The sequence below is a fragment of the Phascolarctos cinereus genome, unplaced genomic scaffold, assembly GCF_003287225.1.
Source record: "Phascolarctos cinereus isolate Bilbo 61053 unplaced genomic scaffold, phaCin_HiC Scaffold_726;HRSCAF=1367, whole genome shotgun sequence".
NCBI lineage: Eukaryota > Metazoa > Chordata > Mammalia > Diprotodontia > Phascolarctidae > Phascolarctos > Phascolarctos cinereus.
Genome location: NW_027556098.1, coordinates 288,615,505 through 288,642,324, shown reverse-complemented (window position 1 = coordinate 288,642,324; position 26,820 = coordinate 288,615,505). Strand labels below are relative to the sequence as shown.

The 26,820-nt window shown below is 35.6% G+C and overlaps 1 pseudogene; it reads left to right on the top strand.

The window, feature by feature from the left end:
* The first annotated feature begins 626 nt into the window (after positions 1-626).
* On the top strand, positions 627-7,016 carry LOC110214978 (dihydrolipoyl dehydrogenase, mitochondrial pseudogene; annotated as a pseudogene).
* The last annotated feature ends 19,804 nt before the right edge of the window (positions 7,017-26,820 follow it).

Below are 26,820 nucleotides of genomic sequence, written 5' to 3'. Positions count from 1 at the left end.
CATGAACTACTATTTCATATTTTACAATATTTTACACAGACCAGATAAATTTATGACTTTAAATGAATCTTGAAATATGTACAAATAAATATTTTAAATTACCTGACAGTGGTAAAGTCACACATGAGATTTAAAATTTTGCTTAATATATTTATTTTTATTTTTTTGCTTTTAGGCAATTGGGGTTAAGTGACTTGCCCAGGGTCACACAGCTAGTAAGTGTCAAGTGTTTGTTCTAAGACTGCATTTGAACTCAGGTCCTCCTGACCTCAGGGCCGGTGCCCTATCCACTGAACCACCAGCTGCCCCCCAAAATTTGTTTAATCCAAAGGAGATTTAATCCACTTTACAGCAGAGAGAAATTATTCTTTTTCTATTATATTGATAATGAATTAATAAATTAGGCCAAGGATTTTTTTCAAGAGCCTATAAGTTGTTCAATGTCTTAAAGATGTTGATGATTGATTTCTGGGGGATGGAGCCAAGATGGCGGAGTGAAAGCAGTGACTTGAGCTCTCCCCCAAACCCCTCCAAATACCTATAAAAAATGGCTTTAAACAAATTCTAAAGCAGCAGAACCCACAAAAAGACATAGTGAAGCAAATTTCCAGCCCAAGACAACCTGGATGGTTGATCCGAAAGGTATATCGCATCAGGCAGTGTGGTGTGGGGGTGCAGGCCACAGCCAACTTGGAGCAGGCCTCAAAGGACTAAATCATGGGCAGCTGTTGTGGTTTCCAACATCTCAACCCATGAATGCCAAAGGCAACTGAGAAGTTCAGTGGGAACAGTCTAATTCTGCGGTGCTGAGAGAAGAGCGTGGGGTATCAGATCCAGTTCCAGAGCATAGAGGGCAGAGTGCAGGCCCTGGGGCTGTGGCTGTGTCCTGAGCTTCTGACCCACAGACTGAGGGGGGAAATTGAGTGGCTGATCAGAGAGGGATGTAGGGATCTCTTTGCCAGTGCTGAGGCGGGAATCTCTTGCTTTGTCTGTGCTTAGATCTGGGTCACAGTTCTGGGTGGCAGTCCTGGAGCAAGGAAGAGCACTGGCATGGTAGACCTTGTAGTGTCTGTGAAGAGGAAACCTTCCTCACAGTTCCCAGACAGAAAGGAGTGCTTGTGGTCACTAATAGACCGCAGCACAGGCCAGGAAAGGAGTAAACACCTTGCCCCTTATCATACCACCTTGGAAGAACTAAAAATTTGCAGGTCCCTACAAGTATCTCTGAAAACAGCTGTACAAACCCCTGAAGCTTGGGACACTACATTCTCCACATTGGAAGCAGACTCTTATCTGAACAAAGAGTTTAAAACTCAAGTAATTGGCTGGATCATGAACAAACAGTGCAAAAAGAGTCAGAGTACATTATCTTATTTTGGTGACAAAGAAGATCAAAACATACAACCAGAAGAAGAAAACAAAGTCAAAGCTCCTACATCCAAAGCCTCCAAGAAAAATATGAATCAGTTCCAGGACTTGGAAGAGCTCAAAAGGGATTTTGAGAAGCCAGTAAGAGAAGTAGAGGAAAAACTGGGAAGAGAAACGAGAGTGATGCAAGAAAATCATGAAAAACAAGTCAACAGCTTGCTAAAGGAGACCCAAAAAAATACTGAAGAAAAAACACCTTAAAAAATAGCCTAACCCAAATGGCAAAAGAGGTCCAAAAAGCCAATGAGGAGAAGAATGCCCTAAAAAGAAAAATTGGCCAAATGGAAAAGGAAGTCCAAAAGCTTACTGAAGAAAATACTTCCTTAAAAATTAGAATAGAGCAATTGGAAGCTAGTGACTTTATGAGAAATCAAGACACTGTAAAACAAATCCAAAAGAATGAAAAAATAGAAATGTGAAATATCTCATTGGAAAAACAACTGACCTGGAAAATAGATCCAGGAGAGAGAATTTAAAAATTATTGGACTATCTGAAAGCCATGATCAAAAAAGCCTAGACATCATCTTTCAAGAAATTATCAAGGAAAACTGCCCTGATATTTTAGAACCAGAGGGCAAAATAGAAATTGAAAGAATCCGATCTCCTCCTGAAAGAGATCCCCAAAGGAAAACTCCTAGGAATATTGTAGCCAAATTCCAGAGTTCCCAGGTCAAGGAGAAAATATTACAAGCTGCCAGAAAGAAACAATTCAAGTATGTGGAAACACAATCAGGATAACACAAGATTTAGCAGCTTCTACATTAAAGGACACAGGGCATGGAATATAATATTCCAGAGGGCAAAGGAGATAGGATTACAACCAAGAATCACCTACCCAGCAAAACTGAGTATAATCCTTCAGGGGAAAAAATGGTCATTCAGTGAAATAGAGGACTTTCAAGCATTCTTGATGAAAAGACCAGAGCTGAATAGAAAATTTGACTTTCAAATACAAGACTCAAGTGGAACATGAAGAGGTAAACAGGAAAGAGAAATCATAAGAGACTTATTAAGGTTGAACTGTTTACATTCCTGCATGGAAAGATGATATTTATAACTCATGAGACCTTTGTCAGTATTAGGGTAGTTGGAGGAAAAAAATATATGTATGTATAGTAGATAGATAGTAGATAGATGGATAGATAGATAGAGGGAACAGGGTGAGTTGAAGATTAAAGGGTCATATCTGGAGGATAAAATTAAGGGATGAAAAAGGAGTATACTAGGAGAAGAAGAAAACAGAAAAGAAAAGGCTCTTACAGTGGAGGGAAATGGGGAAGGTGAGAGGGAATGAGTGAATCTTATTCTCATAGGATTTGGCTTAAGGAGGGAATAACATACACATTCAATTGGGTATGGAAATCTGTCTTACCCTACAGGAACATGGGGGGGGCAAGAGAGCAGGGGTATTATAGAGAGGAGGGCATATTGGGAAAGGTTGTAATCAGAAGCAAATACTTCTGAGGAGCAACACGGTAAAAAGAAAGAATAGAATAAATGGGGGGGGCAGGATAGGATTAAGAGAAATAGATTTAGTTTTTCACAACATGTCTACTGTGGATGTGTTTTGCCTAACTGCGCATGTATAACCTATATTGAGTTGCTTACCTTTTCAATGAGTGTGGATGGGGAGGGAGGAAGGGAGAAAATTTGGAACCCAAAGCTTTAAAAACACATATTTAAAGAAAATATTTTCACATGCAACTGGGAAATAAGAAATAGGGCAAATGGGGTACAGAAGTATATCCTGCCCTACAGGAAAATAGAAGGTGTGGGGTATAAGAGAAGGGGGAGGAGAGATAGAAGAGAGGGCAGACTAGCAGAAGGGGTATTCAGAATGCATGCCATCTTGGGGTGGGGGGAGGTGTGAGATGCAATGAAAATTTGGAATTCAAAATTTTTGTGGAAGTAAATGTTGAAAACTAAAAATGAATAAATTTATATTAAAAATAAAAAAGATGTTGTTGATGAATGAGATTGCCAAAATCACCAAGGTCTTTGAATACTGGATGGGAGACCCCTATAACTAGAGAAACTTACAAAGGATTTACTCTAATTTACTTCCAGGAGCAAAATGGTGGAGTAAACAATAAATCACAATGTATCTCCCATGCTTGGTTCCATACCGCAATAAAATAGCACCCCAAACAAATCCTGGAGTAACATAACCAGCAAAAAGTCAAGGTAAAACAATCTTTAAGGCCAAGCAGGGAAACACCAACACCAGGATCCTCCATGTGCCTCAGCATAGCTCGGGGCAAACAGGCAGCTTCCAGCAGCCAGACCTCCACCTGCTTCCATATATTCCTGGACAAACAGGCAGCTACCAGTGGCCAGATAGACACGTACTTCAGAACACACCAAGGGAAATGCAGAAACACCCCCATTGACCTCAGCACATGCTAGACATCAATACTAGGACCCTGGCTTAGCAAAAGGTAAGCTGCCAGACTCCCAAGGCATAGTGCCAGCGACCCCACAGCACCCCATCATTGCAGTACTGGAAACAAATATCACCCATGGAATTCAGGGCAACATCACTGCAGCAGGAGGTAAACAGCCAGGGTCTGCAGCCAGTGGGCCCAGATGCCGGAGAGAGTACCCCTTCCACTGGAGGAACAGATTTCAAATTTAGAAGAAAGGGGGCACCTATGTGGTACAGTGAATAGAGATTTGGCCTTAGAGTTAGGAGGACCTGAGTTCAAATCCAGCCTCAGACACTTAACACACTAGCTGTGTGACCCTGGGCAAGTCACTTAACCTGGATCACTTTATCAAAAAGGGAAAAAAATAAAAGAAAGGAAAAAAAAGGGAAAAAGATGAGCAAAAAACAACAAAAAAGATTCTTCCCATAGAAAGGTATTATGATGATGGGAATATCAAGACACAAACTCAAAAGAGGGTAATAATGTGAAAACGTCTATGTGTAAAACCTCAAAGAAAAGAGGGAAGTGGTCTCAGCATAATGGAAGAGCTCAAAAAGGATCTTAAAATTATAAAAGTGAGGTAGAAGAAAAATTGGGAAAAGAAATGAGACTGATGTGAGAGAATCATGAGAAATAGTCAACAGCTTTGAAAAAAAACTTCTTAAAAAGTAGAATTAGCCAAATAGAAAATGAAATAAAAATGCTAATTAAGGAAAACAACTCTTTAAAAGTTAGAATTGGGCAAGTGGAAGATAATGATTCTGAGACATGATGACTCAATCAAATTCAAAAGAGTGAAAAAAAATATAAAATACCTCATAGAAAAAAAATAAAACAGAAAGCACGTGCACACACACACACACACACACACACACACACACACATACACACACACACACACACACACAAAGAACTGACCTGGAAGATAGATGCAAGAGAGACAAAATATCAGAGTCATTGGATTACCTGAATGCCATAATCAAAAGGAGGACTTAGCAACTTTCAAGAAAGTATTAAGGAAAATTGCCTTGATAGCCTGGAACCAGAGGACAAAATAGGCATTAAATGAATCCACTGATCATGTCAGGAAAGAGATCCCAAAACAAAACGTCCAAGAAATGTTATAGAAAAATAACAGAATAATCAGGTGAAGGGAAAAAAAATACTGCAAGTGACCAGAAAGAAACAATTCATATATTGAGGATCCAAAATCAGGATTGCACAGGACTTAGCAGTTGCGATATTAAAAGAACAGAGGTCATGAAAAATTATATTCCGGAAGGCAAAGGAGCTAGGACTAAAACCAAGATTCACCTACCTAGTTCTTTGGACTATTTTTAATAATTTTAATATTGTAAAGTCTTTATGAGACTAAAAAGTTTGTGAGCCATTGCCTTAAGCCATTGTCTGTTTTAAATAATACAAGTTCAGACTGGATACACACTTGCAGCACTCTGAGCCTTTGGTAAAGGTGTGGAAGCATTGGGAGGTAAAAGCCCAAGGGAGAGAGGTCAAAAAAGATAAAAATGTGAAAATAGAGCTATAAGGCCTGTGCCCTGCCCAGCTGTGGTCATTTCAGTTCCCCTTAGGACTTATGCAAATTGATTGACTCATATCAATGAAATTGTCAGTGGTTCTGGTCCTGTAGAATATTTTACTACTATTAAAGTTGCTCAACTCATCTTTTAGACAATTTATGTTGAAAAAAATCGAAACAATTGATGAAACTAGTTTGAGTGTTGACTGAATTCCTTCTCAGCCTTTTTTGAATAATTGGCACTTTTGCCATTTGTCTCACAAACATTTTGCATCTAGAAACAATTGAAATTTAAGAAATTCACTTGAATTTAGAGATGATAGAGCATATGAGTAGAGGAATAATGATTTTGATTGGTGCAATTGCTTATTTGTTTAAGAAAAATGAGTTGACCTACAGTTCAGAATGGGGAAAAATATTGGGCAAAAAAGAGGTCATAGCAGTAAAATCCAATGCCAGCTCTACGGTTATTAAAACAAAGAACATTCTCAAAGTCACAAGTTTAAATTTTGATCAATTACCTGGAATCACAATTGATGAAAATACAATTATGTCATCTAACAATCTTGTCATTTATAAGTGTTTTTCCCTTAAAATATATTCCAGAAAAGATGGTTATCTTTGTTGCAGAAGTAATAGATATGTAATTAGATTCAGTTTGGCAATAAGTTGGTACAGATGTGACAATAGTTGGATTCTTTGGCAGTGTTGGTGGTATGGAAATTGACATACAGATCTCTAAAAGTTTAAAACAAATCCTTCAAAAATATAGATTTAAATTTAAACTGAATGCCAAAATTACAGAGACTATCAAGAAACCGGATGTAAATTTTGATGTAGTTATTGAAGCTGCTTCTAGTGGGAAATCTGAAGTTATCATTTGGGATTTACTTTTGATTTGTTTTAGGCAAAGATACTTTACCAAAAATTTGGGACTGGAAGAATTTGAAATTGAGTTGGATCCCAAAGGTTGAATCTTAGTCAATACTGGATTCCAAGTCCAAAGTCAAATATTTATGCTATTGGAGATGTAATTGCTGGCTCCATGTTAGCTCACAATGCAGGAGAAGGCATTATCTGTATGAAAAGATTGATGATGATGCTGTCCACATTGACTATAATTGTGTGTCTTTAGGGATCTATACATAGCTTTAAGTTGCATTGATTGGCAATTCAGAAGAGCAATTGAAAGAATAGCAAACTGAGTACGAAGTTTAAAAAGTTTCCTTTTGCTGCCAAAAGCAGAGCAAAGATGGTTGCTGACCCAGATGGCAAGGTGAAGAACCCTGGGCAGAAATCAACAGACACAGTGTTGGGAACACATATTTTAGGAGCAGGTGTTGGAGAAACAGGAAATGCAGCTGCACTGGAGTATGGAATGTCCAGCGTAGATATTACTAAAGTTTGTCATATCCATTATACTATAACAGAAGCTTTCAATGAAGCAAACCTATCTGCATTTTTTGGCAAAGTTATCAACTTTTTTCCCACTTTATATTTATTTTTTCCGATTACATATAAAAATGGTTTTCAACATTCATTTTTTAAAGATTTTGAGTTACAAATTTTTATCCGTCCCTTCATCTCCTACCACCTCCCAAAGAGAACAAGCAATCTGATGTAGGTTGTACATTCGCAAGCATGTTAAACAAATTTCCAAATTAGCCATGTGACGAAGGAAGAATCAGAACAAAAAGGGAAAACCATAAAAAAGAGAAAGCAGAGAAAGAGACAAAGAGAGAGAGAGAGAGAGAGAGAGAGAGAGAGAGAGAGAGAGAGAGAGAGAGAGAGAGAGAGATCTGTATTCAGACTTTATAATTTTCTTTTTCTGTGGATTTGGGTAACATTTTCCATTATGTGTCTTTTGGAATTGTCTTACATCATTGTATTGCTGGGAAGAGAGAGCTAATCCTATCATAGTTGATCATTACACAATGTTGCCGTTGCTGTGTACATGTTCTCCTTGTTCTGCTCACTTCACTCAGCATCAGTTCATGTAAATCCAGATTTTTCTGAAAACCACCAGGTCATCATTTCTTATAACATAATAGTATTTCATTACATTCGTAAACCAGTGTGTTCATCCATTCCCCAATTGATGGACATTTCCTCAATTCCTAATTCTTTACCACCATGAAAAGAGCTGCTATGAATATTTTTGTACATGTGGACCCTTTTCCCTTTTTTATGATCTTTTTGGGATACAGACCTAGTAGTGTTATTACTGGATCAAAAGGTATGCACAGTTTGGTTGCCCTTTGGGCTTAGTTCCAAATTGCTTTCCAGAATGGTTGGATAAGTTCACAACTCCACCAACAATGCATTGATGTTCCAATTTTCCCACATCTTGTCCAACATTTAACATTTTCCTTTTTCTGTCATATTAGCCAATCTTATAGGTGTGAGGTGGTACCTCAAGGTTGTTTTAATTTGAATTTGTCTAATCAATGATTTAGAGCACTTTTTCATATGACTATAGATAGCTTCAATTTCTTTATGTAAAAACTGCCTTTTCATATCCTTTGACCATTTCTCAGCTGGAGAATGACTTATAGTCTTAAAAATCTATTTCAGTTCTCTAATTACTCTATAGATCACTTTGGTTATTTACTACTGTGCATTATGCACCTAATCTATTACAATTATCTACTACTCTATTTTTTAGCCAGATGCATTTTTTCTGATGGTTACCACTTTATAATACTATGTGAGATCTTTATAGCTAAGCCATCTTCCTTTACATTTTTTTCATTGATTTTCTTGATATTCTTTACCTTTTGTTCTTTCAGTTGAACTGTAATATTTTTTCAAGTTCTTTAAAATAAAAAGCCTTTTTGGTAGTTTGCTATAGAACTAAATAAGTAAATTACATTGGGTAAAGTCATTTTTATTATATCGACTTAACCTACCCATGAGAAATTAATATTTTTCTAATTATTTAGAGATCTGACTGTACTTGTGTGAATAATGTTTTATTGTCATATTGATATACTTCTTGTTTTTTTCATGATAGATATAATTTTAATTATTTTATATTATCTACAGGTATTTTTTTTCAGCCAAAGACAAGGTTTATTAGAACATCTGTCATATTAGGCAGACACTTAAGAAGTCTGAACATTAGTGAACTAGTGCCTAGCTTCTAAAAATCAGAGCAGTGGCTAGATTTTAAGTATCTAAGCACTTTAATGGTGACAAGATGGACCTTATATTCAGAAAGACTGTGGGAGGGATCTAGGAGTGGCCAAATAGTTTGAGGTGACTGGAGGAGGGGTCTGAGGAGGATCTGGATGGGAGGGGCCAGTAAACTGGAATGAAAAGAACACTTGGGACCTGGACCACAAGGCTATGGGAGAATGGAGTCTAGCTAGGATTAAGAGTGGGAAATGGCTTGGGGCTTTAAGGAGGTAAGACAATGGAGGGGAGATTGGGTGTAGCCACAATGAAAGGCCAGTTGATGGGATTATAGCCTCTGGCAAATGCCAGAGATGTGGCCTTCTGGGAAAGTCCAGGGTTTTTCCTTTCTGGGGTCCAGATCCCAACTCCTCATTTCCCCCTCAAACAAATGGGACTGAAATTTTTTGCTATAAAGGGCGAAGATCTTGGCTTCTGAAACTGCTTCCTGCTAGCAAGGGGCATAGAGCTATCCCTGCGTTAAGGGGTACCCAAAGAGGAAGTTGGCCGGAACAGAACACAGGCTGCATCTAGGGAATAATAGGGAGACGTTGGCCAGTACCTGCTGTTTGCTACCAACTGTAGGTGAATGGCCTGTAGTCTGGAAGACACAAATCTGACAGAAAACACTGCAGGGCCCAGATATGACAGGATAAAACATCCACATCTCTGTTTGGGTTCAGATAATTCAGTTTTCCAGCCATGCAGTATCAAATACACCTTATAGTCAGACTCAGGAATAGCAAGGTGGGTCACATTCCTTTTCAAAGGTACGTAATGGGAAAACTGAGCCAGGAGGATCCCATTTTCCACTGAGAATAAAATTGTCCTCTCAGCTTTTCCCAGTGCTGATTTCCCACCAGTATCACATTCTCTGAGTAGCTTGAGGCATTTCTCTCAGAAGGTGGATTACTGATTCTCAATGGATTATTGTGGTTCATCATAACAACTCAAAATGAAATCCTATGAGCTTTTACCTCACAAAACAAGTTTCCGTTTAGGAAATCACAGTTAGGAAAAACTTTTCCAGGATTTACATCTCAAATTTAATTTATCCTGCTGTAAAAAGCCAGTCATTAGAGATTTCTATACACTTAACATATTCTCAGCAAGCCATAAACCAAACAAGCTTTTTGGCTAATCTACACATTAAAACAATAAGCAACAATAGCCAAATTATTTTAGTGTTAACTAAATTATGAAAAGTTGCTCGACATAACTGATACAAAAAGTTCACTAATTTGAAGCCAATTTATTACCAATCAAGTGACTTCAATTTTGTTAAATTTATTTCCAAATTAACTTACATAGAGAACCAACATCTCATCATTAACAGTTAAAACTACAAATTTAGAGGTGCATACTTACCCAAGTTCAGAGGCCAATTTCTTTACCTTGAGCAGGATATGCTGAACCTGGGTGATACTTCCAGAGAAAGGTTGCCCCAGGGTCCAAGCTGCTGCCCTCTCCCCTCCTACCTTTGGTAAGTGGGTGAGGGCAAAATCAAAGGTGAGGGGTGTTCACTTGAAAGTTGGTTAAAGAGACAGTAAGTTAGGTGATAAGTAAATTCATATTGTTTTATTCCCTTAAGTTAACACATGTACCTGGAATCAGAGGTTTAACTCTGATTGACTCGAGCAATTTTAGGAGGACATTTAAACCCTGACTCAGGATGTCTCTGTTACTAAAAACAAAACAAAACAAAACAAACAAACAAAAAAAACAGCTTCCATATGTTTTTTAACATATAGTGTGAGAAAGGAAGTTTTTTAGTTGAGTAGGTTGTAAATACAAAAATATTGACAAAGTGTCAATTGAAATTACAGATCCAGGATATCTGTCTTTCCCCTACATAACATATATCCACAGGATACCAAGATAAGAAATTCCCACTATTCAAGAGAGTGTCTGGTCTCAGGTATCCTGTGCTTGGTGATCACAAACAGGACGAATGCTGATCAGTTCCATCTGGTCCTATAGTTGCTGACACAGGGAGAGGCATTTTTAGTTCAGTCAGAAAAGGTTAATTCAGGTTTTTGGCCCTTATTGGGGCTCAACTGATCTTAAATGATTATCAGAGATTAAGGGTGAAACTCTCTTCTCCTATGAGAGGGGTAAACATACCCTCTTGACTCAAAAGAAGGGAGTGAGAGAAAGGAGTGACCAGGGTTGTGAGGAGTTTCAAAACTCCTTAATAATCAATCACAAAACCTCTAGAATCTGCCAAGATATTATTAGCTGTTCTAACTTTTCCCTGTAACCTCCATAAAGGAGGATTCAGGGGTGCAGAGGGAAGGGAGTAATAAGCCTCAGGGAATCAAAAAGCAATTGCAGTTTCCCCCAATTCTGTAGTGCTGAGAGAACTGACAGAATTGGGCATACACTTCCAGAGAGGGAGTCTATCTTTGTCCTCTATCCTGCAGAAGCCGTAGCCCGGTCCATGACCTCGAGCTGACTCAGTGGACCAAGAGCCTGACAGCATCAGGCCAATTGTGAAACAGCCTCATAGCTATCTGCCCAAAATGCACCTCCAAGCCTTGGTGCTTGGAGAGCAACCATCAACTGCGGAGCAAGAAAGAAGGGTGGAGGGAGGCTTACATACCTTCCAGTTTTGGCTGGAGAAGAACTCGAGGTTAGGCAGTTTCCCCATATGGGCCACCAAAATGCTGAAGTTTAGGGGCTTAGGGGTGCTGGGACCCCAAAATACCAACACAAGGATCCTGCCTGAAAGAATTACATCCAAGCCTTCTTTCAGTCAAAGACAGGTTTATTAGAACATCCATCATATTGGGCAGACTCTTAAGGAGTCTGAATGTTAATGAGTTATTGGCTAGATTTTAAAAATCTGAGCAGCAGCTAGATTTTAAGAAACTAAGACTATGGTTATTTTAAATGAAGATTTTCTTTCTTTTTTTTTTTTTTTTGCTGGGCAGTGAGGTTAGGTGTCTTGCCCAGGGTCACACAGCTAGTAAGTGTTATGTGTCTGAGGCCAGATTTGAACTCAGGTCCTCCGGAATCCAGGACCAGTGTTCTATCCACTCTATTTCTTGACACTGGAAATTTTGGTTAATATATAGAAATAGTGATGATGCTTGTGGCTTTATTTTATCTTCTTCCATGTTGCTAATTTTTTTTATTATTTCGACTAATTTTTTATAGTTGATTCTACAGGATTTTTCAAATATATCCTGATATCATTGGAAAAGAGTGATAATTTTGTTTCTTCATTGCCTATACTAATAAATTCAATTTCTCTTTCTTCTCTTATTGCTTTTGCTGACAGTTAGTAAAATATTGAATAATAATGGTAATAATGGGCATCCTTGCTTCATCTACAATCTTATATACCACTTATTGTTTTAAGGAAAGCTCCATGTATTCCTATGATTTGTTGCTTTAAATAGAAATGCATCTTGCCTTTTTTCAAAATCTTTTTTTTTCATCAAATGAGATAATTATATGATTATTTTTATGATATGGCCAATTTTGCTGATAGTTTTCTAATACTGAACCAGTTATGCATTCCTAGCATAAATCTTACCAGCCCACGGTTTATAATTTTTGTGATACATTGCTTTAATCTCTTTATTGATTTTGTTTTAAATTTTTACATCAATATATGTTAGCAAAATTAGCTAATACTTTTCTTTATTTTAGCTCATTCTGGTTAGGTATAAGCATCATATTGGTGTTCTACAGTGAATTTGGTAAGATTTCTTTGCTCATTTTCCCAAATAGTTTATATAATGTAGGAATTTAATTATTATTTAAGTGTTTAGATAATTCACAGGTACATTCATTTGGTTCTAGGAATTTTTTTTCTTAGGGAGCTCATCTATGTCTAGTTTAATTTCTTTTGCTGAGATAGAGTTAGGTAAGTACTCTATTTCTTATGTTAATCTAAAATTGACATTTTTATCATTGTCAGGCATAATTGTTAGCTTATTGAGATGTATTTGGCAAAATAGCTTCTCATAATTGCTTTGATTTCCCCTTCATTGATGGTGAATTCACCTTTTAAATTTTTGATTCTGGTAATTTGGTTTTCTTCTTTCTTTTTTCATGAAATTAACCAAAAAAAATCAATTTCATTTGCTTTTTCATAGAACCAGCTTCTACTTTTACTTAATATTTCCATATATTTATTTCCCATTTTTTCACTCTCTTTTGCTTTTTATAATTTCCAATTGGCTTTTAATTGGGGAAATTTAACTTGTTCTTTTTCTTTATTTTTCTTTGTTGTTGTTGCATGCCCTATTCATTGATAAGGATTTAGACATATTTTTTCCTTAGTAATGCTTTGTCTGCATTCCATAAATTTTGGTATATTGTCTAATTGTTCACATTCTCTTTAATGAAATATTTTTTTTAATTTCTATGTTCTTTTTTTTAACCTACTAATTCTTTACAATTAGATCATTCAATTTCCAATTAATTTTTAATGTTTTCCTGGATTTTTATTCAATGAATTTTTTGTTGCTTTAAGATCTGAAAAGAATGAGTTTGATATTTCTGCTTTTCTGTATGTGGCTGTGAGATTTTTGTGCCCTAATACTTGGTCTATTTCAGGTAAATATATAACTGAGAAAAAGGCGTATTGCTTTCTGTTCCCATTCATTTTTCAGAGGCCTATCATATTCATTTTTTTCTAAATTTGTATATATCTCCTTACCTTCTTTTTGTTTAGTTTTAGTCAGATTTATTTAGTTCTTAAAGGGGAAAGTTGAGGTCCCCCACTAATATCATTTTACTGTGCATTTCCTCTTGTAAGTAATTTAAGTTCTCTAAGAATTAGGATGCTATACCATTTGGTGCATATATGTTTAGTATCCATATTACTTCATTGTTTATGGTAACTTTTAGCAAAATCTATTTCTCCTACTTATTTATTTCAATTAGATTTCTTTTCACTTGCACTTTGAGATAATGATTGCTACCCCTGTTTTTTTTTCAATACAGCTGAAACATAATAGAGTCTGCTTCATTCTATTATCTTTACTCTGTGTCTGTATCTCTGCTTCAAATGTGTTTCTTGTAAACAACATAATATAGTATTCTAGGATTTAAACCACTCTGTGATCTCCTTTCATTTGATGGGTGAGGTCTTTCCATTCACCCTAGATAGTCTTCTTTCTTTCTACTTTCAACCTACCCCTTCTCAGATGTAATTTACATTTATCACCTCCCCAAATCTGTCTTCCTTTCTATTAGCACTTTTGTTCTCTTATTCCTATCCCCTCCCTTCATAATTCCCTGTTGTATAAAATAGATTTCTGTACCCAGCTGAGTGTGTATGTTATTATCTCTTTCATCCATTTTCAAAGAGAATAAAGTTCAAGCATTGGCCACCACCCATCCACTGTGAAAGCTTTTTTGAACCTCTTTTATATGTGATAGTTTACCCAACTCTACTTCCTCCTTCATCTTTCTTCCAATATATCCCTTATTCTCAACCCTTCATTTTGCTTTTTAAGATATCATTTCACCATACTCGACTCACACCCTTGCCCCCTATCTATCTGCATTCCTTCTAATTCCTCTAATCATGAGTTCTTAGGAGTTAGAAGTATCATCTTCCCATATTGGAATGTAAATTGTTTAACCATATTGAATCTGTTATGTTTTATCTTTCCAAATTCTTTTTTTTATGCTTCTCTTGATTCTTGTATTTGAGCTGTGGTGTTTTTATCAAGAATGATTGAAAGATTTGTATTTAATTAAATGTCCACATTTTCCTCCGAATGTTTATGCTTAGGGTTTTTTTTTAATTAGTTATCTCTTTTTTGTAATCCTAACTCCTTTATCCTCTGGAATATCATAGTCAGACTCCTCTGATCATTTAATGTAGAAACTTCTTGTGTTATCCTGACTTTAGCTACATTTTATTTGAATTGTTTCTTTCTGGATGCTTTCAATATTTTCTCCTTGACCTTTTTAGAACTCTTGAATTTGTTTATAATAATTCTTGGAACTTTTGATTTTGAGATTTCTTTCAAGAGCTTTTGAGTGAATTATTTCAATTTCTGTTTTACCTTATGTTTCTATTATATTTTTTAACTATATCTAGATTATTTCATATTGTGGCTTTCATATAGTTTAATAATTTTGAAATTATCTTTATTCAATCTATATTCCAGATCAGTTGTTCTTCTAATAATAGATTTCATATTTTTTTATTTTTATTGTTCTGATTTGATTTTTGATGTTCCATAAATTCATTAGCTTTAATTTGCCCAATTCCAATTTTTAAGGAATTGTTTTGTTCAGTCAGTTGTGTACCTCACTTTCCATTCAACCAATTTTGATTGAGTTCTTCTCTTCAACAGATTTTCATGCACATCCCTATGATTTTGCTCCTTTCTCTTATAAGTTGTTATTTTCTTAGGTTTTTTTTTAATTTTGTGCTCCTCTATAAATTTATTGGGACTTTTTTGTGATTTTCTTGCATCACTTCCATTTCCTTTTCCAATTTTTTCTTTATCTTTCTCATTTGATTAAAAAAAATCAATCTTTTTTGATTTATTCCTGGGCCTGAGACCAATTCACATTTTTCTTTTCTATTCAGCTCTGGTCTTTTCATCAAGAATGCATGAAAGTCTTCTATTTCACTGAACTTCCATTTTTTCCCCTGAAGGATTTTACTCAGTCTTTCTGGGTAGGTGATTCTTGCTTGTAATCCTATTTCCTTTGACCTTCAGAATACCATATTCCAAACCCCCTGATCCCTTAATATAGAAGCTGCTAAATCTTGTGTTATACTGATTGTTTTCCCACAATTCTTGAATTGTATTTTTCTGGCTCATTGCAATATTTTCTCCTTCACCTGGGAACTGTGAAATTTGGCTATAAAATCCCTACAAGTTTTCCTTTGAGGATCTCTTTCAGGAGGTGATCAGTGTATTCTTTCCATTTATATTTTACCCTCTGTTTCTAGAATATTAAGGTAATTTTCCTTGATGATTTCTTGAAAGATGATGTCTCGTGTCATTTTTTTTATCATGGCTTTCAGATAGTCCAATAATTTTAAAATTTTCTCTCCTGGATGTTTTTTTTCATGTCAGTTGTTTTTCCAATGAGATAGTTCACATTGTCTTTTATTTTTTCATGCTTTTGGTTTTGTTTTATAATGTTTTGGTTTCTTATAAAGTCATTAGCTTCCATTTGTTTCATTATAATTTTTAAGGAATTATTTCCTTCAGTGAGCTTTCGGACTTCTTTTTTTTTTCTGTTTGGCCAATTCTGCTTTTCAAAGCATTCTTCTCCTAGTTGGCTTTTTGAACCTCTTTTGCCATTTGGGTTGGGCTATTTTTTAAGGTGTTTTTTTCTTCAGTATTTTTTGGGTCTCCTTTAGCAAGCTGTTGCCTTATTTTTCATGAATGTCTTGCACCACTCTCATTTCTCTTCCCAGTTTTTACTCTACTTCTCTTACTTATTTATCAGAATCCTTTTTGAGTTCTTCCATGGCTTAGGACTGATTTATATTTTTCTTGGAGGTTTTGGATGTAGAAGCTTTGACTTTGTTGTCTTCTTCTGGTTGTATGTTTTGATCTTCTTTGTCACCAAAGAAAGAACCTATGGTCTGACTTTTTTGCACAGTTTTCTCATGTTCCTAGCCATTTACTTGACTATCAAAATCTTTGTCAAGGTAGAGGTCTGCTTCCTGGGTGGAGGATGTACTGTCCCAAGCTTTAGGGGTTTTGTGCAGCATTTTTCCAGAGATATTTCAGTTCTTCTTCAGTCTGATAAATTTCAGCTGTTCTAAGGTGTTATGATCAAGGGCTAGTTATTTCCTCTTTTCCTGGCCTGTCATCTGGTCTATGAGTGACCACAAGCACTCTTTTCTGCCTTGAAACTGTGAGGAGGATTCCCTCTCAACAGCCACGACAAGCTTCACCATGCCTTGTCCTAGGACTACCACCTAGAACTGTGTCCCAGATCAAAGCCCCAACAAAGTAAGAGATTCCTGTCTCAGCACCTGCAAAGAAATTGCTGGTTCCCCTCCGATCAACCACATAATTCCCCCTCCATCTGCTGACTGAGAGCTCTGGAAGCAGCCACTTCCCCGGGCCTGCATGTGGACTGGGGCTGGTACTGACTTTCTCTCTCACTGAGTTCACAGACCTTTCCCACTGACCTTCTAAGTTTTTTTTGGCATTTATATTTTGAGAAGTCTGGAAATCACCTCAGCTGCTCATGAGACAGTCCCCTGAGGTCCAGACTTTGCTGGCAGGTCCCAAGCTGAACTGTGGTCCTCTCCCATCCTGGTGCAATTGACCTTTCCAATCAACCATCCAGGTCGTCCTGGGCTACGAATTTGTTTCACTCTGTCTTTTTGTGGGTTCATCTTCCCCAGAATTTGTTTAGAGCCATTTTTTTTTACAATATTTGGAGGAGTGTGGTCAATAACTCAAACAAGTAACAGCTTTTACTCTGCCATCTTTGTATGTCCTTTCTAATACCAGCTCAATACTTATGGAACACTGAATTGGCTAGGCTCAAACTTAGCTTAGATCCTACATTGAATTGATGCCATCCAATTTATATCCAGTGATGGTTTTGTTATAACGAAGACCCTGTCTCAACTCTTCCTGAGCTGGGTCCTCAATGCCATTTTTTGCTCTGCAGCACATTGATGCTTGATTGGTTGCAAAACCCTTTCTGTTGAATACTGTCATTCCAGGGTGTCCTGCTAACCTTTTAAACTCACAGGACTGGAAGCTCTGCCCTCCCCACATAGAAGAGAAAACAAGCATATGTGTAGAAACCAAGGATTGAGGCTTATTTCTGGGGACTGCATAGCCTTGATAGGTTTAGACCTCTCCTCTGAGAGCACTGTCTATTACCAGATACTGTGATTAAAGTAGTCAAATCAATGGAGATAATAAAGAGTCTAGGCCAAGAATGACTCAGATATTTTTGGAGGCCCCACCATTTCTGGCTCTGCAGCCTATAAAAATGGTCTTTCCTAACCTTGAGGTTAGTTGACATTAGACAGTGCCAGAATGTCTACATATTTTCTCCAAGAAACTTTTATTCTACCTCATCCTTTCTGTCCTAGTAGCAGTCTCTTTACAGGCCAAGATAACAGCAAAGACACTCCTCAAGTGTGCCAGATACCAATAATTTCAGCAGGATACACAACATATGATCCAGAAAAAAAAGCTTTCTAATTCTTCATCATATATAACATTCCATCTCCCATCTCTGGGCTATTATTTTTCTATTGCCTACAATAGATTGCCTAGAATGGATTCACTTAGAATCTCTGGTTTCCTTCAAAGATTAACTCAACTTCTATTTATTTTTCATGCTTTATCCATCATTGCCTTAAATATGTTCTATAAATATGGTCTTTATAGATTTATAAATGAATATGTTGTCTCTCCTGTAAGATTACTGAGGAAAGAGACTAACTTTTTGTAATTTTATGACAGGCAACTGGCATAGTGCCAGGTAAATACTTATATTTTTGATTGGTCAAGTGACAAAGAGTATTGCCAAAATTAGTTTTACAAAATATTTCTGTTATATCTACATCTGCTGAAGTAATTTTAGAATATATAGTCAAAAGTCATTGATTCAAGATGCAAGTGATTACTGTTTGTACAGCAATAATGTTGCCTATTTAAGTAGTCCTTGTTGGTCGCTAGTAAGCCAGATAGCAGGCCAACAGCAAATAGTTCTTTCTTAAAAAATTAGTTGGTATTTAAGAAATGTCTATATGTCAATAGAAGTAATGTCCAGATTGCTAAATGATCAGTGTTCTCTAGATTTTTGAAGTCAGAGCAGAAAATAAGCAGTTCAAGCACACAGACAGAGAAATGAAAACAATTATCATGTGCTTTATGATAGGGTATCATCGGCTTTTCTTCTGATGTCCACTTGTCTGTCCAAAGACAGTGCTTTTTCACTGTCATTGTTCTTTTGGCAGGGGAATATTCTGCAGTTGGATGATGGGGCTTAAAGAGTATTTCAAATAACCTGGCATGTCAGATGGACCCCATGGTCAATGATGTAGGACTTCTTATCCTAAAATATTTAAATAAATATTTTGAAAAGTATGTCTTATTGTAATTGGTTTCTTTTGTATATTTGTTTCACCAAACTGTCAAAGCGCTCTCTCTCTCTCTCTCTCTCTCTCTCTCTCTCTCTCTCTCTCTCTCTCTCTCTCTCTCTCTCTCTCTCTCTCTCTCCCCCTCTCTTTCTCACACACACAAGTTAAGAATCCTAGATATAAATGTTAACTACTGTTAATGATCATTATTCCCTTATGATTTTATCCGACTACCAATGAAGATTATTGAACATGGAATTAATTGCATGTGTTATTGATTGCATAATATTGAGTGCTGAAGAAAGTTGTTATTGTTTTCAATTTTACCAACATATGACCACATCTGGTGAATGTACTGAAAAAAATAGTAAGTTCCATACATCTGGGCACAGACAGACAGACGCAGCATGTTGCACACATGGTGCAAGTAATATTTGCTCAGTTTCACAAGATAACACAATTGAGGGTCATACAGTTTTGTGGCTTGCCCAAGGCCACAGTGTTACTTATTGGTGGATAAAGGACTGGAGTCCCAATTTCTTGGTTCTTAAGTCCATTGCTCTTTCCAGAGCACAAAGCATACTCCTGAGTTAAACCTTTTTATAAATTCTTGCTATTGTCAGGGCACTTTTATTGCCCAGTAAATCTAACAAAACCCAATTTCTTTGCTTCCAGTGAATCTTAGCCAAAACATTTGCTTGAACTTGTAACTGGGTTATGATTGATTAGAAACCTCAGATATTTGAGCTCTGAGTAAAATACAGCAATTTAAAGGAATTCAGTAACTTATTCCAATGATAGTAACTCATCTTAAAAGACGCATAGCAGAACATATAAAGCAATCAGAACCTTACAATTCTTCCCTTTCTTTAGAAGTAATCTCTCCTACATTTCCTTTTATTGCAGGAGTGTGAACTGAGGAACATAGAACATGAAGGGAATATTGACCTTCTATTCTCTGAGTCAAAAAAAAATTGATTCTTAGTTAAGTTTGGCACTAAAAAGTAGCAGAAATGTCATTCACCTGTAATTCACAGTGCAGCAGTAGTTTCTGTACCTAGAAGTGCCTCCAAAGTTTTCAGCATGTTATGCAGAATGCTATTTCAAAGCCCAGTTCTCTTCCCTCCAGATTTTCATGAATGCTTTGAAGGTGAGCTCTCTGGGTGAAGTGTATAGCAGCCGCTAGAGAAACTGTTTTGTCACCAGCCTATGTAAACAATCTTGCTTCATAGACCTAAGCTGCTTTTTGTTAGAAAGCAAGATGTTGAAGGTAAGCTTGTGAACCAAAGAAGTATACAATGAGATCTGTCTGGGAAATAGAGGAAGTGAGAAAGGCAGAAAGGAAGGAAGGAAGGAAATGAGGATGTGAGGAAGGAAGGAAGGAGGGAGGGAAGAGGGAATGAAAGAGGGGAAAAAAGGACAAAGGAAAAGAAAGAAGGAATAAAGGAGAAGAGTGAAAAAAAATTTAATGAACTAACAGAGAAGCTAATACAGTCTGAGGAGACAGTAGTCCAGGAAAGCTAGCTATAGGTCACTGTGTGTGTGTGTGTGTATACATATACATACATACATATGCATACATATATAAAGACAACAAGATAACACTACTTTACAATGTTCCTTATGCTTTTGTAGCTTAATCCAATGAAATTTTTTTAAATTTTAAATTTTAAATTTAAATACAAAATAAGAAAAGAAAAAAAAACATTGTCAAGTGCACAGCAGAACATGAGAGGATTCAAAATATAAAGCAGTACATTTGCATTTCAATAAAGCCTATATTATAAAAACTACACATTGTGTTTTGAGCTCTCCCTCTTTTCTTTACTTCCTTTTAGGTTGTATTTTGTTTTCTGCTTGCAATTTTTACTTTGTTCTTTTTTCTCCTTAACCTATGTATATATGTGTGTGTGTGTGTGTATGTATACACACAGATATGCATATACATATATACATACATTACACATATATAATACATATACATACATATGCATAGTATACACACAAGTATATAGACAGGCACACATATATATAGACATCTATAATCATACACATGTATACATATATACATTCATATGTATCTATGTAAGATTGTACTATACTTGTTTGTTCTCTGCTTCTCTGAAGGTAGATAACATCTTTCTTCACAAGTCCAATTCTTTCCATAGTTTTTTAAATCTACCAACTCATCATTTCCTACCCCAATATTCCAATACACACAGCAAATAACTGTCTAGTTATTTTAAATATTCAAAAACAATGTTGGTTAATGTGGCTGACGTATAGTGAATATCCCAATTTTTCATTTTGATGAAATCTATTTTATATTTAACTTTGTCTGGGATCATGTTTATGATCCCTGCTTTTTATCATCTAATAAATTCTATTCATGGTGTTTATTTTATGTTTGTGTATATCTCTTATTTCCTATTCCTCATGACTCTGTTACTTTACCCTTCTACCATTCCCTTCTATTACTTGATGTACCTCCCTATATGGATCCTTCCCTTACTTTCTTCCTCACCAACCCTTTTCCCTATTCTATCCCTGCTGCTTTTATTCCTTATACATTTATAAGACTTTGAGAGGATTCTGGGAAGATGGTAGAGTACGTCCAAAAATTCTAAGCTCTCCAAATTTCCCCCACAACAAGATGAAATAGTGCCTCATGCAGAAGGTACAATGATTAAAATAATGATAAAAAAAAAAAGGTTTGGGGCAGAACAGTGGTCCTCCTGGGATAGCTAGGAAAAGATCCAAAGAAAAAGTTTGTTATCAGTAATTGGGTACTTTGAAAGAACTATTGGGGTAGAGCTGAGTATGATCCAGTACTAGAAAGTAAGACCATTTAGGAAAAAATAAAAATAAGTAATTATCTTATACAAATGAGGTGCAAGAGGAAGAACTGATGCAGAGAAATTAGATGGAGGAGGAGGGCTGGTAGTTCAGGAACCCTACTTTCATAGGGAGTGGGGTAAAGAGGGAACAATACATACATACATAAAAACTTATATGCATATACATATACATATATATACATATACATATATATACACACATAAAATATATTTAAATTTAAAAATAATATAGATATAGATATAGATATATCTAGAAGGGTATAAAAGTATTTCAAATTCAGAAAGAAATTTGGAAGATTGCTATTCCCTTTTAAATGTATATATTGTTCTCCCTTTAACCCAGATCTGACATGAGTATACTCTTCTAAATATTTCTATTGTTTCCTCTTTAAACCACTCATGCTGACCCTGTAGAGTTCCAGAGCTACCAGCCTCCTCCCCTATCTAATTCCTCTGCATCAGTTCTTCCTTTTACAACTCATTTGTATAAAACAATTACTCTTTTTACCTTTTCCTATCTGGCTTTATTTTCAGAATAACATAATAGTCTGAACAATGAAGTTTTTTTTTTTGCTAACTTTTGTTTTGCTTTTTTTAGTATTTTATTTTCCTCCAGTAACATGTAAAAAAAACCCCAATTTTTAATATTTGGTTTTTTTATTTAATTTTTAGTTTAATTGTTTTAAAACTTTGGGTTACAAATTCTATCCCTTATTCCTTCCCCATTCCACCCCACAATGAGAAGGCAAGTAATTAAATATAGGTTATACATGTATAGTCAAAAAAAACCATATCCATAATAATCATTTTGTGAAATAAAACAGACAAAAAAGAACTCAAGCAAAAATAAAGTAAAAAAAAAGGATAATTCAATCTGTATTCACATACCATGAGTCCTTTCTCTTGGAATGGATAGCATTTTTCATCATAAGTTCTTCAGCATTGTCTTGGACCTTTGTACTGCTGAGAATAGTTAAATGATTTACACCTGATCATCTTACAATATTTTTGTTACTCTGTACATAGTACATCTCACTTTGCTTGAGCCCGTTCAAGTCTTTCCAGGCTTTTATGACATAAACCTGCTCATTATTCCTTATACTACAAAAGTATTCCATTATAATTACATACCACACATGTTCAGCTATTCCCAAATTGATGGGGAAAATTGAATGGGGTTAGAAAGGAACATACATTTTTCTCGACAGTATGTAGCACATACACAAAAATTGATCATATACTGGGACATAAAAATCTCACAATCCAATCAGAAAGGCAGAAATATTAAATGCATCATTTTCAGATCATGATGCAATAAAAATTATATGTAATAAAGGGCCAAAGAATGATAGACTGAAAAATAATTGAAAACTAAATAATCTAATCCTAAAAAATGATTGGGTCAAACAACAAATCATCGAAATACTCAATAACTTCATTCAAGAGAATGGTCATAATGAGACAACATAACAAAACTTATGGTAGGCAGTGAAAGCAGATCTTAGGGAATTTGTGTATTTCTAAATGCTTACAGGAATAAAATAGAGAAAGAGAAGATCAAGGAATTAGGCGTACAATTAAAAAATCCTCTATTAAACACCAAATTAGAAATCCTGAACACCAAGGAGAAATTAATGAAAGTGAAATTAAGAAAACTATTGAACTAATAAATAAAACTAAAAGCTTTTTTTATGAAAAAAAAAACAATAAAATAGATAAACCTTTGGTTAATTTATTTAAAAAAAGAAGAAAACCAAATTAGTATTATCAAAAATTAAAAGGAGGGGAAGCTAGGTGGTGCAGGGAATAGAGCTCTGGACTTGGAGTCAGGAGTACCTGAGTTCAAATCTGACCTCCGAAGCTTGATACTTATTAGGTGTGTGACCCTGAGCAAGTCACTTAACCCCAATTCCCTTACCAAAAAAAAAAAAAGAAAGAAAAGGGTAAATCTGCCACCAAGGAAAAGGAAAATAAAACAATAGTTAGGAATGATTTTGACCAACTGTATGCCAATAAATTTGACAATTCTAGTGAAATGGATTAATATTTACAAAAATATAAATTTCCCTGATTAACAGAAGAAGAAGTAAAATATTTAAATAACTCCATCTCAGAAAAAGAAATTGAACAAGCCATTGATGAAGTCCCTAGGAAAAAAAATCTCCAGGACCAGATGGATTTACAAGTGAATTCTATCAAACATTTAAAGAAAAATTAAATCTAATATTATATAGACTATTTGGGAAAATATGGGAGGAAGGAGTCTTATCAAATTCTTTTTATGATACAAATATGGTACTGATACCTAAACTGAGAAAAGTCAAAACAGAAAAAACTATAGACCAATTTCCTTAATGAATTTAGATGCAAAATGTTTAAATAAAATTTCAGCAAATAAATTACAGCAACTTCTCACAAGAATAATACACTATGAATAGGTGGAATTTATACTAGGAATGCAGGGCTGGTTCAATATTAGGAAAACCATCAGCATAATTGATCAAACCAACAACGAAGCTGAAAGAAACCACATGATCATCTCAATAGATGCAGAAAAAGCTTTTGACAAAATGCAATACCCATTCCTATTAAAAACACTAGAAAGCATAGTAATAAATGAGGTCTTCCTTAAAATATTAAATAACATGTACCTAAAGCCTTCATCAAGCATCATATGTAATGAGGACAAGCTACAAGCATTTCCAAAAACATCAGGGGTGAAACAAGGATATCCATTATCACCACTATTGTTTACTTGAAATGTTAACTTTAGCAATAAGAGAAGAAAAAGAAATTGAAGGTATTAGAATAGGCAAAGAAGAAACAAAGCTGTTATTCCTTCTAGATGATATGATGATATACTTAGAGAATCCTGGAGAACCAAGTGAAAAAACTAGTTGAAATAATAAACAGCTCCAGCAAAGTTACGGGGTATAAAATAAACCCACATAAATCATTGGCATTTCTATATATTACCAGCAAAGCCCAACAGCAAGAGATAGAAAGAGAAATGCCATTTAATTACTGTAGACATTATAAAATATTTAGGAGTCTATGTACCAAAACAAACCCAGGAACTCTATGAACACAATTACCAAACACTGTTCACACAAATAGAGTCATATCTAAATAATTGGAAAAAACATCATTATTCATGGATAAGGCAAGCTAATATGATAAAAATGATAATTCTACCTAAGCTAATTTACTTATTCAGTACCCTACCATTCAAACTACCAAAAATTATTTTATGAGCTAGAAAAAATAAGAAGATTCATTTGAAAGAACAAAAGGTCCAGCATATTAAGGGAATTAATGAAAAGAAATGCTGGGGAAAGAGGCCTAGCCATTCCAGATCTTAAATTGTATTATAATGCAGCACTCATCAAAACTGTTTGGTACTGGTTGAGAAATACAGTGGTAGATCAGTGGAATAAATTAGGTATGGAAGACACAGTAGTCAATGACTACAGTAGTCTACTCTTTGATAAATCCAAAGACCCCAGCTTCTGGGATAAGAACTTAATTTTTTTTTTTGACAAAAACTGCTAGGAAATTTGGAAAAGAGTATGGCAGTAACTAGGCATAGACCAAAATCTCACACCATATTCCAAAATAAATTCAAAATAAGTTCATTATTTAGATATAAAGGCTGATACTATAAGCAAACTGGAATAGCAAGAAATAGTTTACCTACTAGATTCATGGAGAACAGAAGAATTCATAAACAAACAGGAAATACAGAAAATGATAAAATGCAAAATGAATAAATTTGATTAGATTAAATTGAAAAGTTTTTGCACAAACAAAGCCAATGCAACCAAGATTAGAAGGAAAGTAGAATATTGGGAAAGAATTTTTACAACCATTTCTCCAATTAATAGTGAATTAGACCCACATTTTCACATGACTTTAGACATCTTTCATTACTTCATCAGAAAACTGATCATATATTTTCTTCATTTATCAACCAGTGAATGCCTATCATTACTTTAAATTTGACCCAGTTCTCTATATGTTTGAGAAATGAGGTCTTTATCAGAGAAACTTGCTCCAAATTTGTTTTTCATACTACATATTGCTCACTATTTCTCTACATCCTACTCCCCACTCCTTTTTATTATATTTTCTCTCTCCTTTTTTCCTGTCCCTCCTCAAAACTATTTTGCTTCTAATGGCCTTCTGCTCCAATCTGCCCTCCCTTCTATCACTCCCTCTGTTGTTATCCCCTTCCACTTCTATTTTCCTGTAGGGTAAGATAGATTTTAATACCCATTTGAGTTTATATATGTTATTCCCTTTTTGAGCCAATTCTGCTGAGAGTAGTTTACTCACTTTCCTCGCCCCCTCTTTTTTCCCTCCAAAGTTAAAGCTTTTTCTTGCCTCTTTTATGCAAGATAATTTATCCCATTCTACAGTAACTTTTCTCTTTCTCCCAGTACATACCCATCTCACTCCCTTAATTTTATTTTTTAGATATCATCCCATTCTTTTCAACTCATACCCTCTGTCTATATATAATCTCCTACATATAAACAAGTTGTTGACCCCTTTACCTTCTGTGGGCTAAGAGCTCCAGAAGCAGCTACTGTCACTGCTGCTGCTGATTCAGTCCCTCCTAAGTCCTGCTCCTGGTTTGTTGGAGCCAAGTCTGTGCTGGCATGGACTATGCTGGACTGAGACTCACTACCACCCAGGTGCTATAGTTGTTTACTCCTGACCTTCAAAGTTCTCTTTTGTATCTGTGGGCTGAAAGGTCTGGAAAAGACCACTGCTGTGAGTGATTCAGTCACACTGAGTCCTGCTCCAAGTTTGCTAGGGCCTGGTCTGTACTGGTGTGACCTACACTACACTTCACTTCTCTCTCACTCTGGTGAACTACACCTTTCTTGACAACTTTCCAGGGCATCTTAGGCTGGAAATTTGTTTTCCCCTGACTTTTTGGGTTCTGTTGCTCTAGAATTATTTAAAGTCCTTTTAAAGGTATTTGGAAGGCTTGGGGGGGGGAGGCGTAAGCAAGTCCCTGCCTTTACTGCCCTATCTTGTCTCTGCCTTTAGACTCAATCTTTCTTAAAGACTATTCAATATTAGACATGTATAACATTTCCTCATATGAAAAGAAAACAGTCTGTCCTTATTGAGTAGTCTTTGATGTGTACCTTGTATTTTTCTTGGATATTTTATATCAAATTTTCTATTGATTTCAGTTCTTTTTGCAACAAAATCTTGAAAGTCTGGTAATTTATAGACTATCCATTTTTCTTTTCATTCAGGATTATCTTTAACTAAGCTTGGTATTATATTTTCAGCCACAATGGCAGTTCTTTTGCTCTTCAATGCAT